This window comes from Patiria miniata, unplaced genomic scaffold, assembly GCF_015706575.1.
Source record: "Patiria miniata isolate m_02_andy unplaced genomic scaffold, ASM1570657v1 HiC_scaffold_29, whole genome shotgun sequence".
NCBI classification, from domain to species: Eukaryota; Metazoa; Echinodermata; class Asteroidea; order Valvatida; family Asterinidae; genus Patiria; species Patiria miniata.
In genome coordinates, this window is record NW_024037068.1 from 16740468 (window position 1) to 16750556 (window position 10089).

The window sequence follows — 10089 nt, forward strand, 5'->3', positions numbered from 1 at the left end:
AAAGACGCCACGATCGATCGGCTTATTACCGCATGTCAACGTTGTGGTATTACACATAGCGCTTATGAATTTTTGCTAGAGTAAAACGAGATGAACGAGACTGTAGAGTATGCAAACACTACCCTGGGGAAAAAAAAAATAATACACAGACATGAAATTCCAATCTCTTTTTTTTTTTAGAATGTGTTAGTCCTGAAAAGGACCTATTAAACATAGTCCTGAAAAGGACTGATTGGGAGTGTACTCACATACGAAAATAGAAAGATGCAGATAGCTGGGGAAAAAAAACAGACGTGGAATTCCAATCTCTTCCTTGAAAATGTGCTGTCCTTAAAAGGACCGTTACGTTAGGAGAGAATTAACAATCACACTCTTCCGTTTCTTGATCTCGTTTAGCTCCATGTTCAACAACTTGAACGTCCGTAGACCGATCAGTGGATTTTCTTTTATTTCTCCTTCATATCATGTGTAGGCTCAGCAGAAATATGTAATGCCCCGTAATAGACAAGGAGGATGATTGGCCATCAGTTTTGTGACATCTTTACTGTAAAGACATTTAAATCCAACCCGAACAGGCACCCGTCCTGCAGTACATCTTCTTACATCCATAAGAGATCTTCTATATCATACCCAAAACTGGTATATCTTAAGTCGAGATCAGTCAGGATTCAAGTTCGTTATCTAATAATAGAAACTCCATGGTGTAAGTAATAGACGAGGGATGATGACTGCACCCGAGTGTATGTGGGTACGCCAGAGAGGATTCACACTCCTGATCAGAAACTCCCCCCCCCCTGTTTATTACCACAGCTTTGGCTCACTACCATACAATGTACTCTCTACCTGTACCTAAGTAAAGGATAATGCCCGAGGTACGCGCCATTCGTGGGTAAGAATGGCCCGAGGGCTAAGCCCGAGGGCCATTCTTACCCACGAATGGCGCGGTACCGAGCGGCATTATCCGACTTAAACTCCACCCGTGACGTCCCCCTATTGTTTCTAGCGCTCCATTATTTTGCACGAATGGAGCGACTTTGTTTCATACAAAGACACAAGCTTTGTCTTATTGCGTAACTGAAATGCATTAGTATAAATGGAATTGTACAGAATTGTACTGCGAATAGTATGTTAGCATATGTTCTTACGTAACCAATACAATGCTGGATTCTAGGCGCGCTTGGTATAAATGCTAAACCCCACCCAGGCAACATGCATTCGTTCTTGGATAGCGTGCTGATGACACGCAGTGTTTAGTCTCAAGACGTTGCGGACTGTTATGATAATGCCGTACGTGGGATACAGTGGAACTATAGCGTGCAGGGAACTGTCTTTGATACGGTGCTGATACTAACTCCATGATATATCGGATGATAATTTACTGGCCGCTTCAAACTTTGCCTGGAAGATATAAAAGACCATTTCGACACTCCACATGAATATGAAGATTGCATGTATGAGTATAAAGGTAAGAAGTACCCTTTTTGTCAAGTAGAAATAACAGCTGATAAGATCAGAAATTTAAATGTTGTTGTATTTTGAGCATGATAATGTCAGATACATTAAGCTTTATTCTTTAATTTGTTATCTGATAAAGTTCATTCAGACATCGTGGTTGCACTAAAACTGTTCTAATTCGAAGCTTTCTGTGTCGTCACTTTGCAATTGTCAAAGCTACCCTGTGGCTTTATGGCTTTGTAAAGACTTAATTGGATTTACAGAAATATGAACTTATGCTTTCGTCTAATTGTTTGACCCCAAAAACTAATTTTCTGATTTTTTTTCTTCTTTCTAAATTTGGCCACACAGACTGTGGATAGTGTCATGAAGAGGGTCAAAGCTAGCGCACAGTCTCCAGTCGGACTACTTCGTCTTCAGGATGTTGAGTTCTTGCCGATCAAGAATTTCTAGGACTGCATGCTAGGCATTGTCAAACACTGCGAACCTTGTCAAAACATTTGCTTCAACTGTGAAACATTTATATCGTTGAAACGTTTAAATTGTTACATGTAACATTACTATGTGCGAACATTCTGAACAAGAAAAAAATGTTTCTTGACTAATATCGCCTAAACACTGTAAGAAATTGTATAAGAAAATGCATGAAATTCTATTTGAGAAACGGTGTAGCATGCTGTATAAGAAACAAAAATGGTTCTTGACTTTCACGTAAAGGAACGAATGATGCCTAAATTCCATTTGAGAACCGGTGTAGCATGCTGTATAAAAAACAAAGAAAGTTCTTAACTTTCACGCAATCGTTCGAATGATGCATAAAATTACATTTGAAAAACGGTGTAGGACCTATGAGAAAATTCTGTATGAGAAAAAAATGGTTCTTGTAAACGTACGAAATGTATAAGAAAATGCATAAAATCATCATTGAAAAAACGGTGTAGTAAAGCTGCAACTGTGCAAGACTATAATTGTGTCATTTTTGGTGTTTCTTTATTTCCCGCTCCATTATTTTGTAGGAATAGAGTGATAGAGGCATTTATAACCTTCCAAAAGAATGGAGAGGTATCGCCTCCAACGCTCAATTCGTGCAAAATAATGGAGCGCTAGGACAATAGGGTGACGTCACGGGTGGAGTTTAAGCAACTTTAACGACTTGGTCAGCGTCCAGTCCGGCCATTGTACCTCGGAGATAATCCCTTCTCCTGTCCATCGCTACGGGCTATTAGGCTCTCTTGGTTGAATACAATCCAATTAACTCTGTAGCAGGACTGACAAACTGACCGATTTTGTGGGGTTATCGATCCAATGGATCCACACATCTCACTCGTTCATATGAGTATATGGGACTCTACATGTTTTGGATTTTACCGTATAATGGTAACTTGGAATTTCGCGATGTGCACTGTGAACAAAACTGCAAATGAAGTCGATCATACCCGCTTATGAAACAGTTGTCTATCTCACATCAGACCTACTTGTCAATAACTGCCCGCTTTATAATTTTAGACTTGTATTGTTAACATTGTAAACATGTTGTCTTTTGTACATGATATTAACCAGTTTACAATACACTCTCTAGTTTAAAGCTGAATTAATAGAACTCCTCTATTTATTATCGGCAAAATTCGGACGAGATTCCAATTTTTCTTAGAAGTCAAAATATATTCCGTGCAGCCATATTAACTTTACGAAAACAAGATTATTAACCTTAGGCCAAAAACAATAAGTCTCCGGTTTCTGGTATGCGCCGGCGCGCATCGCCGTAGCCATGCGCGTCGGCAAAATGAAAAAAAGTTTTATTTTCAATGAAAGATGATGTCTAGAAACTGCCAGACTCACTGGTTTGACTGGAATCCTGTTGCTGCACAATTGTAACGTGTTTTTAGATGGAGGTTATGTTCGACAATAAGCTTTATGTGGCCTCTCTGGAATCCCATATATTTACACTTAGTTTAGTCGGACACCATTTTGCAGTCATCAGCCGATATTTGAAGCAAAAAAAAAACAGGTAAAAATAAAAAAACGTGTCGCCGCACCACTTTTGGGGCAAACTCCATACCAGAAACCGGAGACCTTTTTTTGTCCTTAATGTACAATTACGCAAATGCGGCATTTTAGACCGTAAATGATACATGCATTACTGACAGGGCCATTCCAAACACTGATTCTGTACCTGACAGTAGGCTTTCCCAATTGTTAAACTGTAAGAAAAAGACAACACTAAAACTACAAAATAGGCCTTGAAAAAATATGTACATGATAACATTGTTGCTTTATTGACATGTTTTCTTTCTTAAACATTTTTGGGGTGTTTATCGATCCAATGGATTCACACATCTCACTAGTTCATATGATTATTGGCCTATGGGACTCTACATGTTTTGGATTAATCGTTACCGTTATATGGTAACTTGGAATTTTGCGGTGTGTACTGTGAACGAAACAGTGAATGAAGTCGGTCTCTATAGCGCCCATTGGGCCTAATACAATTGTCTATCTTACATTAGAGGCCTACAGTAACTGTAGTTGTCAAAAAAGAGATGTCCACTTTGTAATAACAGACCTGTATTTTACAAACGTTGTCTTTTGTACCTGACATATACCTGTTTACAATACGCTGTCTATTCAGCTATACAGAACTCCAATGTTAAAAATACAAGTCTAAAATTATAAAGCGGGCAGTTATTGACAAGTAGGTCTGATGTGAGATAGACAACTGTATCATAAGCGGGTATGATCGACTTCATTTACAGTTTTGTTCACAGTACACATCGCGAAATTCCAAGTTACCATTATACCGCATAATCCAAAACATGTAGAGTCCCATATACTCATATGAACGAGTGAGATGTGTGGATCCATTGGATCGATAACCACACAAAATCGGTCAGTTTGTCAGTCCCGCTACAGAGTTAATTGGATTGTATTCAACCAAGAGAGCCTAATAGCCCGTAGCGATGGACAGGAGAAGGGATTATCTCCGAGGTTCAATGGCCGGACTGGACGCTGACCAAGTCGTTAAAGTTGATTAGGTACAGGTAGAGAGTACATTGTATGGTAGTGAGCCAAAGCTGTGGTAATAAACAGGGGGGGGGGAGTTTCTGATCAGGAGTGTGAATCCTCTCTGGCGTACCCACATACACTCGGGTGCAGTCATCATCCCTCGTCTATTACTTACAACATGGAGTGTATATTATTAGATAACGAACTTGAATCCTGACTGATCTCGACTCAAGATATACCAGTTTTGGGTATGATATAGAAGATCTCTTATGGATGTAAGAAGATTCTGCAGGACGGGTGCCTGTTCGTGTTTATGGAAGATTTAAATGTCTTTACAGTAAAGATGTCACAAAACTGATGGCCAATCATCCTCCTTGTCTATTACGGAGCATTACATATTTCTGCTGAGCCTACACATGATATGAAGGAGAAATTGGAATTCCACGTCTGTTTTTTTTCCCCAGCTATCTGCATCTTTCTATTTTCGTATGTAGATACACTCCCAATCAGTCCTTTTCAGGACTATGTTTAATAGGTCCTTTTCAGGACTAACACATTCTCAAAAATAAAAGAGATTGGAATGTCATGTCTATGTATCATTTCCCCCCCCCCCCCAGGGTTGTGTTTGCATACTCTACAGTCTCGTTCATCTCGTTTTACTCTAGCAAAAAATCATAAGCGCTATGTGTAATACCACAACGTTGACATGCGGTAATAAACCGATCGATCGTGGCGTCTTTATAGTAACGTCGTTTCCATTGAGTGAGAGCGCAAAAAGTTTGGCTCCAGTCACTAAATCGATTCTCCTCTCTACATCGAAACATGTCGGCTTTCGTTAAACCAAGATTCAACATCAACTTTTCCCACTGACGTTGACTTCCATCCTCTGGCTGACGCTCCGTTGGTGAAGCCATAGTTAATCGTATACTACGGACTCGAAATTGTTTAATATTTCCATCATCCTTCTTCGCTACAAGATGTAAGGCTTTGTGCTATAATCATTTTAGGGATAGCCATTGTGTCATAAACATTTAAGGGATAGCCATTGTGCAATAATCATTTAAGGGAAAGCCATATTGTGCAATAAACATTTAAGGGAAGGCCATTGTGCAATAATCATTTAAGAGAAAGCCACTGTGCAATAATCGTTTAAGGGATGGCCATTGTGCAATAAACATTTAAGGGATGCCATTGTGCAATAAACATTTAAGGGAAAGCCATTGTTCAAAAATCATTAATATCCATTGCGCAATCAACCATTAAGGATATTTTAGTATTATGTTAATTATGCCCTATTGTTTTAGTTCTTTTAGTCTTTTACTATTTTTGCTACTTTTTTTTTAAGATACCGACTTAAGGCAATTCCGACTTGAGTCAAGTCTAGTGTTATCCTTAACATAATCGCTTCGGCTTACAGGATTGTTTCACACAGTGCATTGTAACCATGCAGGTGAGTTGTTCCGGTTCGTGTTTGGGCTATAATTAGACATCCACCACGAAAAAGACAACCAGGTTTTCTTCAAATAATAAATTACATGTGGAACTTTCCCAACTTGTATTGGACAAACTCCTGCGCAGATATGATTGAAGTTAAATTTTACATACATGGCGGATGCTAATCTGCATATTATGTACAAAATACATAGATTAATCATTGCAAAATGACTTTAATTATTTATTTTACCCCAAACATGGTCAAGTCACCTCGATTGACACGTTGGGATGAAATCCTTCAGAGATATATAGAAGACATATATTTGTACCTTATGGTGGAAGCTACTTGCATATTAAATGTTAAAAAAAAATGCTCAAGGGTGCTGAAGTTGCACCCGTCGGAATATTGATTTACAAGGTCCAAATGACAAGAAAATGCAAAAACATTTGTTTGTTGCATAAACAATAAAGTAAACATGTCTAGACTAAATTTCATAATTTATATTACGTATATTTTGTATACTATTCAAACTTCTGCTTGCATCATAAACTGCTCTTTTATTGAACAGCATGTGGCGAACATATTTTATTTTGCTTAGAACAATGGACACACAATGAGTTAAGCTTATCAAGTAAAATGGGTTTTTAGACATATGTGTGCAACTCCAGTTCCGTTCCTGCAGATCATCTGACTATGGTCTGCATAGCTTTTGACATCGGAGGCCAAGATTTCAAATAGCAAATGCCCTGTTTAAAAAAAAAAATAGTCTGAATGTAGCACCAATAAATGCATGAACTCAGTTTAACCCTTGCAGCATACTAAAATAATATATAGTTCGATTACCAGATTTGTGCCAATTTCAAGAGAGGAAAAACCTTTAAAAGGTTGGAACAATAGGTTACATCCAAAAAGTATCCTATAGGCTCAGTAAGTCGTAAAATTGTATATAACAAGTTGAAAACAAAAGAGGAAAAGTTGTGGTAGAATGAATCGGTTTCACAGAATAAAAAAATCCATCATAAAATAAGGTTCTTTAAACATCAAACTCATGTCACTCACGGACACGATGAGACCGAGCGCCTGTCACTGTACTGTGCGGGGCCAGAACTGCGATGACGCTGCTGGATTGGGCACCGCTAGAACACATAGTCACGTCTTCTCGAGCCCGTACTTCTGGAGCTATTTCAGCTAATTAGCCCTCATACTATATGAACCGATCTCTGCACACATATCTAATGTTGGTCCAGGACACTTCCAAAAAGGACTCAGCTTGTCAGCAGCTGACTTAACAACATGAATTATTAATCGAAACCGCACCCTTCTCTCTCGTGTCCGTCATCATGGACATCCGTGTTTCCTTCACCCTGCTATTTCTTTGAATTAGTTGACTGGAAAGGGACCAGACTACTTTCTTCCTACAGTCATTTCACAAAGCCAGTACTACATTTCATTTAAGGTTCAGTATAATAAGAATTGTGAGCACACAGATTCATTCTAAATTTGCACAATTCGTCTCGACGTGTATCAATCGGCGTTGAATTGAAAAAAAAGAAGCAATTTCTTTTTTTGTCATTCGTTGTAATGTTGTTGTAATTACATTTCATTTATGTTATTATTGATTCGAATGATAATTGTATTCACCCATATATTCATATAGTATTCACCCATACTGGACAATGGTATCGCCCTACAGTGAGGGTATCAGATCAATCAGACGCAAACGTATGTGTGCTTGCGGACAGACACAAAACGGGCGGAGAAAACTGATCTGAAAATCGCCCATTCCAGTATTCCTTGTCGAAGCTTTCATTGACTCGTCACAATGGGTAAGCATTTTGTTTCTTACCACACAATAACACTTTGATGGAACACAAACATTATCATACCGGGAGTAAGCTCCTATCATAGGACAGTACGCGCTAGCTCGGTAAACGCCAAAGCTAAACCCAAATACGGATGGTTTTAAGATTTTCCGATAAACTATGACCAAAGACATTTCTCCAATCTACGGAATACGCCACATCTGGATCCTGTACAGATAGAGAATCAAGATGATGATGCTAAGATTGGCTTACGAGTCGGATGGAAAGTGAAATTTCCCGTTCATCTTAGAGAACTCCACTCGCATTTTCGCACAGGATAAACCAAGTTCAATGGCAAAACGTACACAGTGATGTCGCTGTGGCATGCCCTTCAGTGCACAGTACACTAATGTGTTCCCGCCATTCCTTCTCGTAGGTGACATCAATTATGATAATGTGTATATAATAATGCAGTGGCGTAAATCTGTGCCGGCGAGTATGGGGAGGGGCGAGGGTAGGGGGGGGGGTCTGGTTCGGGGGTAACCAAAATCCATTTAATTCCTGGCCGTAGAAATGGACAAGCGAGGGAAGGGGCCCGAGGGGAGGGGACCACACCGCATTACATTGGCGGCGCTGTTCATGATACAGAGGTACATGCATAGTATACTTGTGCGCTTACGTGTCTTACATCAAAACGGCGCATGTATAAAGCTTTAAAAAAAATCCGTTCCTAGTGTTATTTAATATAGGTTTCCCCGGTCATTTTAACACTTGTATAACACGAATTTCCCGATTTCGATACTTCAATTTTGTCCCCAAATATCGCCAAGCTCAATTTTTGATTATAATTGCAAAAGGCCAGCACTAGATTTCAGTTAAGGTTCAGCATAATTCATTTTTTTTAGCAAACCGATTCGTCCTAAAATGTAAAATTCGTCGTCAAGTTGAAAAGGCAAAATAAGCTTTTGTCATTCGTTTTAATGTTGATGACATTACATTTCATTTCTGGTGACTTGAAACGAATACTTCGGATAGATAATCATTTTTTAAAATTATTTTTTAAGAAAACGTTTGGGTAGTGTGTAATTTAAAAATAAAATCCAACAGAAATGAAAACTGAAGATAGGGAGGTTAACATGTGTTATTCCTTTTTTTTTTTTTTGCAGTTGGGAAACTGCTGATTTTTCTGCTTGTTGTTTGCGCAGCTTCCAATGGTATGTTTATTTATTTATTTTTATTCGTTTGTTTATGTTTGTTTTTCATCCAGTGTTTATGGCCAGACGCTCGAGATCGTCTCCAACTGATTTACATAAAAATAGTGGCAGCGTGAGGTCGCTGTTCGCGCTGTATTTTTACACGCATGTGCATAGCGCGTGAGGATATATGCCGACGATTGACCGCGTACGGGACGAATAACGACGAGAGCATTGACCAAGGCTATATTATAATTAATATTTCGCCCTGCCCAAAGGCAGTGAGTCTCCGGTAAAGGAAGAAACTAGGCAAGGGGTTCTCCAGTCAGCACAAATCTTTTTTAACTTGGAGGAAACTGCTCCTCTTTTTATTCCATCAACCACCGACAAAAACACAACTGACACTCCTTATCGTCTCCCCCAACCTCGTCCCCAGGGTGTCGAGCAGTACGCGCCCACCACTACCTGCTCTCTCACCCTATGGTATTGGATCATTTGCATGTGCAAGATTTTTGAACACGTCAGGAACAGTCTGGTGCCTGGATATGCGTTACACATTAGCGTTTGTTTTTGTATGCGGTGTCTGGGGTAAAAACAGAGTCAATTCGTAGCAGCGCGAGCACGGCGTGAGTTACGAAAACACGATTTTTGAAATCAAAACTGTTACGATCTTATCGAGACAACATGCAGTATCATATTTCATATTAATATGAGCAAATTGGAAAGGAAATTAGTATTTTCGAGAAGACGTGGACGAATGATCGCGAAAACTTGTACTGCACGTTGTGAATAATAGCACCAAGTACACGATAAAAATCCATTACTCGCCAATTGCGGTATCCAATCAGGATACAGGAAGAAAGTTTCCTATCCAGTGTTTACTATTGGAAACGCAGTTGGAAATAAAGTAAGCACTGGAGACGAGGTTGCGTCTCCCTCGCATTTTCCCATCCCCGGTCCCCCACCAATGTATACATTTGTAACAACTTGTCAGCGCGTCTCGCTCTTTGACCCATGACCCCTGCCAGTGGGCCCCAGGTGCACGGCCTATTATTAGCGCACGGGAATTAACAAACGTTTAGCACAACATGCATGCCAAATAATCATTTCCCCACAGAAATCGCCCTCTAAAAGCGAAAAACAAGTCTTTTTAACAAATCTGAATGGTTAAACGTAATATAAGGTGCTGCTCAATCACTAA

General features: G+C 39.4%; 1 long non-coding RNA gene across 1 annotated transcript; it reads left to right on the top strand.

Annotated features, from left to right (window-relative positions):
* The first annotated feature begins 1104 nt into the window (after nt 1-1104).
* On the top strand, nt 1105-2420 carry LOC119735980. The gene is made up of 2 exons (XR_005272248.1): nt 1105-1465; nt 1807-2420. It is a non-coding gene; the product is annotated as an uncharacterized LOC119735980 (long non-coding RNA).
* The last annotated feature ends 7669 nt before the right edge of the window (nt 2421-10089 follow it).